We start from the raw sequence: 8,866 nt of genomic DNA, 5'->3' as shown, positions 1-8,866 counted from the left end.
TCCAGGTATTTCATTTCTCATGTGTTACGTGTACAGCTACACATGCAAGTTTTTATACCACATGATGACACAATGCTACTAATGGCCTGCAATAATGAAACTGGGTCGTAAGTCACACAATAATCACCTCTGGCATATGCATTCATGATTGTGAAAATGCCATCATATGATGATTACACAAACATTTCCGTGGTGTACAACCCAACAAATCATGTTTTGACACAATTTTCAAGGTTAATTTTTCATATTAGATAAGATAAGATAAGATAAGATAACACTTTATTTTAGCCGTTTAGAAAATTTTACATTTCTAATTTGGTATTTAAACAAAATAAAGTTAATAATGATCTATGAAATATAAATATTAAAGTATACAGTAGTTCTAGTGTGTGTCTATTGACTACATGTATCATCCAGGTATATGTAGAGAGCGGTTATAATATCCTTATGTTTTGATTGTAGTATATATCTAAATTGCTCTCCTCTATCTAAGTTTATAAAGTTTGAGTTGAGGGTAGTGATAATACTAAACATTTTTTCTCTTTGTTTTGTATATAATTTACAATGAATTAGATGATGTCTTTCATCTTCTATTTCTTTACAATGTGTACATAGTCTGTCTTCTACTGGTGTTTTTGGTTTTGTATATCTACCCTTCTCAATGGCAAGTTGATGGCAACTTAATCTAAATTTGGCTATTGTTTTGATGTGTTGTTTATTGTTCATTACTTTAATGTATTCTTCTTGTTCCAGGGAATTTTTGAAGTTGTTGTATGTACGTAACTTAGAGTTTTCCCTTTTGTTATTTTCATTCCATTGATTGATATAATATTGTCTAATTGAGTTGTATAGTTCTTGTTTTGTTAAATTGTTGATATTCTTGCTGTTATATAATTGTATATTGTGTTCAAAGGTAGTTAGCCATGAACCTGTGTAATCATTGTTCTCCATGTCATTCATTGCATAATAGGCTAAGTTGTTATTGTCTAATGTCTTGAGGTATTTGTAATAGTTTATTGCTGAGTAGTATATTCTACTAATCAGTGGTTCTCTCCCAAGTTCCATTCTGCATCCTATTTTGCTCACTCTGTTGCTGACATTTAATATTTGGCGACAAAAACGTAGATGGAATTTTTCTGTCTCTGTTTTGTCCCAAGTTGTTTGATTTTGGAGAACACCCCATATTTCGCCAGCATATGTCAGGATAGGTAGCTGTGTTGTATTCATGAGTTTTTCCTTTATCTTAGTACTGTTTATCTTTGTCGAATATATCTGTGACTGGATTCTTGCAGCTTTGCTGGCTTTGTCTGACAATCTGGTTGCTGTGGAGCTCATAGAGCCATTTGTCTTGAATGTTACACCGAGATATGTGTATTGTTCTGTATATATTGATCCAGTCCATGTGTAAATGTGTAAATTGAATAAACGTTATAACATAAAATTTGCAAGTTGTCAAGTTACTGTGACTGTGGCTATGTTGTGTCTGTGTTACACTTTATATGGCAGACAAGGTGGGTTGCTGTGCTTGAAATAACACAACATTTCCAGGACTAAAATTTAGTTTATATTATTATTATTATTATTATTATTAATAATAATCTTTATTTATACTGGATAGTTCTTTAAGCATATAAACACTTGTCTTCCAAGAAGTCCAGTGCGGGCCATCCCTCATGGGTTCAGTGTTAATGCAGGAGGAAATCGGAGTACCCAGGGGAAACCTGCATTGTTCGGTAGAGTCAAACTGAACGACACTTTTCTTACTTACAGCGTGGTAAATTTTAATCGAACCCTGAATGGGGTCCAAACCCGACCGCAGTGGTAAGAGGCAAGTGGTTTAACCACTCGGCCACCGATAATCCCATTATCTGTGCCAAATTTGGTGTCTGTACCTTATGTGGTCTATATTTTGTACAGATTTCAATCTAACCTTGCAAGTTGTCAAAGAGTACATTCAATTCTGATGACTGTCTATGTTGTGTCTGTTGTAAGTTGTCAAGTAGTACATTCAATTCTGATGACTATACATTGTCATGTATGGTAGCATAGAATTCTTCATTGCAACAACAATTTAAAGGTTTGCCCCAGCGGAAGGCATTCACTTTACGTCTGCTTGGAGACGATATGGCATGTGATATTAAAAGTTTATCACCATTTTGTTGCAAGGTACTGTCATCAAGGTGATGCCAACAAGGTTATGTCATCAAAGTGGTATCATCAAGGTGATGTGTTCAAGGTGCGGTCATCAATGTGACGTCATCAAAGTGCTGTCATCAATGTGATGTCATCGAAGTGGTATCATCAATGTGATGTCATCACTCAGAATTACCCAGAAGACAGAGCTGTTTTAGATTTGAATTACCCAGATAATAATGCTGTTAGGTAGTTGAATTACCCAGATAACAATGCTGTTAGGTAGTTGAATTACCCAGAAGACAGTGCTGTTAGGTATTTGAATTGCCCAGAAGACAGTGCTGTTAGGTATTTGAATTACCCAGAAGACAGTGCTGTTTATGTATTTGAATTACCCAGAAGACAGTCCTGTTTAGGTATTTGAATTACCCAGAAGACAGTGCTGTTTTGGTTTTTTGAATTACCCAGAAGACAGTGCTGTTTATGTGTTTGAGTTAATCAGAAGACAGTGCTGTTTAGGTATTTGAATTACCCAGAAGACAGTACTGTTTTGGCATTTGAATGACCCAGCAGACAGTGCTGTTTATGTATTTGAATTAATCAGATGGCAGTGCTGTTTATGTATTTGAATTACCCAGAAGACAGTGCTGTTTATGTATTTGAATTACCCAGAAGACAGTGCTGTTTATGTATTTGAATTACCCAGAAGACAGTGCTGTTTATGTATTTGAATTACCCAGAAGACAGTGCTGTTTATGTATTTGAAATACCCAGAAGACAGTGCTGTTTATGTATTTGAATTACCCAGAAGACAGTGCTGTTTATGTATTTGAATTAATCAGATGACAGTGCTGTTTATGTATTTCAATTACCCAGAAGACAGTGCTGTTTATGTATTTGAATTACCCAGAAGACAGTGCTGTTTATGTATTTGAATTACCCAGAAGACAGTGCTGTTTATGTATTTGAATTACCCAGAAGACAGTGCTGTTTATGTATTTGAATTACCCAGAAGACAGTGCTGTTTATGTATTTGAATTACCCAGAAGACAGTGCTGTTTATGTATTTGAATTACCCAGAAGACAGTGCTGTTTAGGTATTTGAATTACCCAGAAGACAGTGCTGTTTATGTATTTGAATTACCCAGAAGACAGTGCTGTTTAGGTCTTTGAATTAATCAGACGACAGTGCTGTTTAGGTATTTGAATTACCAAGATGATAGTCAGGAATATTTTCCAATTGAGATAATTATCCTTGACGGAACAAACGCTAGGGAACTTTCCGTTTTTGTCCTGATCTGGATAACAGTTTGAATTAGATTGTTGACCAGTACAATTAGTTTATTCCAATTGTTGACCAGTACAATTAGTTTATTCCAATTGTTGACCAGTACAATTAGATTATTCCAATTGTTGACCAGTACAATTAGTTTATTCCAATTGTTGACCAGTACAATTAGTTTATTCCAATTGTTGACCAGTACAATTAGTTTATTCCAATTGTTGACCAGTACAATTAGTTTATTCCAATTGTTGACCAGTACAATTAGTTTATTCCAATTGTTGACCAGTACAATTAGTTTATACCAATTGTTGACCAGTACAATTAGATTATTCCAATCGGTAAATTGTTGACCAGTACAATTAGATTATTCCAATCGGTAAATTGTTGACCAGTACAATTAGTTTATTCAAATCGGTAAATTGTTGACCAGTACAATTAGATTATTCCAATTGTTGACCAGTACAATTAATTTATTCCAATTGTTGACCAGTACAATTAGATTATTCCAATTGTTGACCAGTACAATTAGATTATTCCAATTGTTGACCAGTACAATTAGATTATTCCAATTGTTGACCAGTACAATTAGATTATTCCAATTGTTGACCAGTTCAATTAGATTATTCCAATCGGTAAATTGTTGACCAGTACAATTAGTTTATTCCAATTGTTGACCAGTACAATTAGTTTATTCCAATTGTTGACCAGTACAATTAGTTTATTCCAATTGTTGACCAGTACAATTAGTTTATTCCAATTGTTGACCAGTACAATTAGTTTATTCCAATTGTTGACCAGTACAATTAGTTTATTCCAATTGTTGACCAGTACAATTAGTTTATACCAATTGTTGACCAGTACAATTAGATTATTCCAATCGGTAAATTGTTGACCAGTACAATTAGTTTATTCAAATCGGTAAATTGTTGACCAGTACAATTAGATTATTCCAATTGTTAACCAGTACAATTAGATTATTCCAATTGTTGACCAGTACAATTAGATTATTCCAATTGTTGACCAGTACAATTAGTTTATTCCAATTGTTAACCAGTACAATTAGATTATTCCAATTGTTGACCAGTACAATTAGATTATTCCAATTGTTAACCAGTACAATTAGTTTATTCCAATTGTTGACCAGTACAATTAGATTATTCCAATTGTTGACCAGTACAATTAGATTATTCCAATTGTTGACCAGTTCAATTAGATTATTCCAATCGGTAAATTGTTGACCAGTACAATTAGTTTATTCCAATTGTTGACCAGTACAATTAGTTTATTCCAATTGTTGACCAGTACAATTAATTTATTCCAATTGTTGACCAGTACAATTAGTTTATTCCAATTGTTGACCAGTACAATTAATTTATTCCAATTGTTGACCAGTACAATTAGTTTATTCCAATTGTTGACCAGTACAATTAATTTATTCCAATTGTTGACCAGTACAATTAATTTATTCCAATTGTTGACCAGTACAATTAATTTATTCCAATTGTTGACCAGTACAATTAATTTATTCCAATTGTTGACCAGTACAATTAGTTTATTCCAATTGTTGACCAGTACAATTAGTTTATTCCAATTGTTGACCAGTACAATTAGATTATTCCAATTGTTGACCAGTACAATTAGATTATTCCAATTGTTGACCAGTACAATTAATTTATTCCAATTGTTGACCAGTACAATTAGTTTATACCAATTGTTGACCAGTACAATTAGTTTATTCCAATTGTTGACCAGTACAATTAGTTTATACCAATTGTTGACCAGTACAATTAGTTTATTCCAATTGTTGACCAGTACAATTAGTTTATTCCAATTGTTGACCAGTACAATTAATTTATTCCAATTGTTGACCAGTACAATTAGTTTATTCCAATTGTTGACCAGTACAATTAATTTATTCCAATTGTTGACCAGTACAATTAGTTTATTCCAATTGTTGACCAGTACAATTAATTTATTCCAATTGTTGACCAGTACAATTAGTTTATTCCAATTGTTGACCAGTACAATTAGTTTATTCCAATTGTTGACCAGTACAATTAGTTTATTCCAATTGTTGACCAGTACAATTAATTTATTCCAATTGTTGACCAGTACAATTAGATTATTCCAATTGTTGACCAGTACAATTAGATTATTCCAATTGTTGACCAGTACAATTAATTTATTCCAATTGTTGACCAGTACAATTAGTTTATTCCAATTGTTGACCAGTACAATTAGATTATTCCAATTGTTGACCAGTACAATTAGTTTATTCCAATTGTTGACCAGTACAATTAGATTATTCCAATTGTTGACCAGTACAATTAGATTATTCCAATTGTTGACCAGTACAATTAGTCTTCAAATACATTTACTCTAAAATTGCCTTCGACGTACGCGTCGTATTCGAACTACTGTCTTTTCCGTAGGTCTTTGAGGTCATTATCTTTGCACACACATCTGTTTCCACGTGCGCCATGTCATATTTACATACACATCTGTTTCCTCATTTGCCAATTTACGTGCGTCAGAGAATTCAAAGGATATTTAACCCGATCCGAGGATGTTCCTATCTGAAGTACTTGTACTTAAAAGTTACCGTGTTTGATAGCAACTGCATACATCATGTACATGGAGCAAACTAATAATATGGAAGTATATAATGATATGTAGTTGTTTAAACACAGTGAAGGAGGAATGACACAAGACCCTTATCAAATTGATCAATCAATCAATCAACCTTTCAATTGGGGAATAAATCCTACGAGTACACTTTCAAAAAAGGATTTAAGTCACTTGTTACTTCATTATGTCATGCACATTGCAATGTGGTGTATCAAGTAGGTACTTTATGTTTCAGTGAAGTGTTTAAACTGCTATTTAGAAAAAAATCCCCATAAAATGTTAGCAATTCCTGTCTAGTACTCCGCATCATGTACAAAGCTTGCTTTCAGTCGATCTTTCAGGTCTATTAAAGTGGTCACATGGACTTAAAAATAGCTGGAACTTATTTAGTTTTTATTTTTCATAACCGAAAAAGCATTATTGTTTACGTTTTTACTACATGAACAACAAAGAAATAAAGACTGAGTCCAATTCAAATCTAAGAAATGTGTCAACTGTAGGAAGTGAGTAAATATAATTAATAACTACATCATATACCGTCTGCGTTGGATAAGTCGATTCCTTACATTAAAACATTACCGTGCATAAATAGTTTAGTTTCAAAATAAAATAGTTGGTTTACTTGTGATTACATGGAAACCCAAGTTTGCTTAGAAACCATTTCCAGTAAACTGCACCATTTTTAATCCATATCTATACATGAACTCATAATACCTGTCATTTACATTAACAATATATGTGTTACGAGTCACAGATCTAAATTATATCCATTCAGGATATTTTGGTAATTTTTTATTATGAACTCTAAATTGAAGTCAAAAAGCATTTAAACTTTGTACATACAGAGACATTACATTACGTAACAACATAGGTCTTTGACATCTCAACATTTGGTAGTTCGGAATAGTTTGTATCAGGTACGATTGAACTGTCAACAAGTTTTAATATGACATGATGTGTTAATTTCAGAACTTCATTATATGACTTCATTGTTTTGTAGAAGTATAGTTATAATATTACACAACTATGTTATGGTCTTTGAGATATGAACTTTTATTACTAATCAAGACAAGGTGATTGGATATTGAATCTCAGATGATGTCTTTCATAAGACTTAAGAATACGCCATACTCTAAGAATAGAGATTTGTGTAAACTTTGAAATGTATTTAAGATGAGTTTTTAGCCCATCGGAGGAGGAACCAAGACGGAGATTGGTCATGTAATAAAATCAACCAAGTGGTTAGCTTGATACGTATGTTTCGTTGTGAGTTCTACTCAACATAATCCAAGTCGGTACGGTACCTCGTAGAAAAGATGGTTTGAGAAGAAACTAGTTGGTCGGCTAATTCAACGTTATAGTCTTAAATGGAACAGACTGACAATTTAAACAGCAGTGCGAGTGAGTACTTCCCCGTTTGAACATTAAATATCGATAAACTGCACAGTAAGCCGGTCAACAACATTTCAATATGTACAGTAATTGTATCGTCACAAAATTAACATATAGCATTAGCATATAATTAGCATATAAGCACAAAGCCTTTCATTACAATTTTACAGTATGGAATATTGTACAACTAAACCTTGCACAAAAATGATACCTCATCAATTCAAGTCGCGCGTCAGTTCTTTATCTGTTTACACATTTAATTACTATTTCTAAAACTAATGTAAAATCAAATCGAATCAAATAAAATAAAATCATATTACGCAGGTACCTGCCATCAAATTCATTAACCTATTCTAGTATAATGCTATTTCGAAGCATGACATATTTGACACTGAGGCGGAAAAAATAACATGGGTCAGAGAATAGGGTAGGTAGGTAGGTCGGGGTCTTATTTTATTTTATCGTAATTGTTTTTATTTTTGCGTCGACCTAAAACCAAACGAAATGTCAGTCAGAATGTCTCTTAGTGATAGTTTAATGACATTTGTACAGGCATCACTGAGTAAAGAAAAGGGATGTGTATGATGGTCAAGGAGACAGAATTTCTTATCTTCTTGTTTTAGATGTTAAAAATGTTTAAGGCTTAAACATCAGGTTTAAGTTCAGTTAATTACAAGTGATGGTTAGATAGACATCAGTAAGTAGAATATTGTGTGTACAGTTTAATTACAAGTGATGGTTAGATAGACATCAGTAAGTAGAATATTGTGTGTACAGTTTAATTACAAGTGATGGTTAGATAGACATCAGTAAGTAGAATATTGTGTGTACAGTTTAATTACAAGTGATGGTTAGATAGACATCAGTAAGTAGAATATTGTGAGTACATTTTAATTACAAGTGATTGTTAAATAGACATCAGTAAGTAGAATATTGTGTGTACATTTTAATTACAAGTGATTGTTAGATAGACATCAGTAAGTAGAATATTGTGTGTACAGTTTAATTACAAGTGATGGTTAGATAGACATCAGTAAGTAGAATATTGTGAGTACATTTTGAATATGCAGCAAAAATTTACATGAGCTAATGAACTGCCTCAATGACGAATCTCGTGAATATCATATCTACTATGAGATATATCATGGACCATGTTAAATCTGGTACAACCATGAAACCAAGTAAATCTCGTCGATATATCTATTCAATATATACACACCTATTTTGTAGGCATTCGTTCTTTAATGTAGAGATATGTATGTGATATATATGTTCAGATAGTATCCTTTCCAAACCAGTTATATGGTATGTCTAAACTCATACACGTGATTATTGTTGCTACTATTAATCCGCTTTCAGAGATGAAACATATGGCACTTATCCATTGTATGTCAATAACTGACTCGTTCAATCATTGTGTTGCCATAT

Source organism: Glandiceps talaboti, chromosome 23 (assembly GCF_964340395.1).
Source record: "Glandiceps talaboti chromosome 23, keGlaTala1.1, whole genome shotgun sequence".
NCBI lineage: Eukaryota > Metazoa > Hemichordata > Enteropneusta > Spengelidae > Glandiceps > Glandiceps talaboti.
This window is presented reverse-complemented; position numbering follows the sequence as displayed.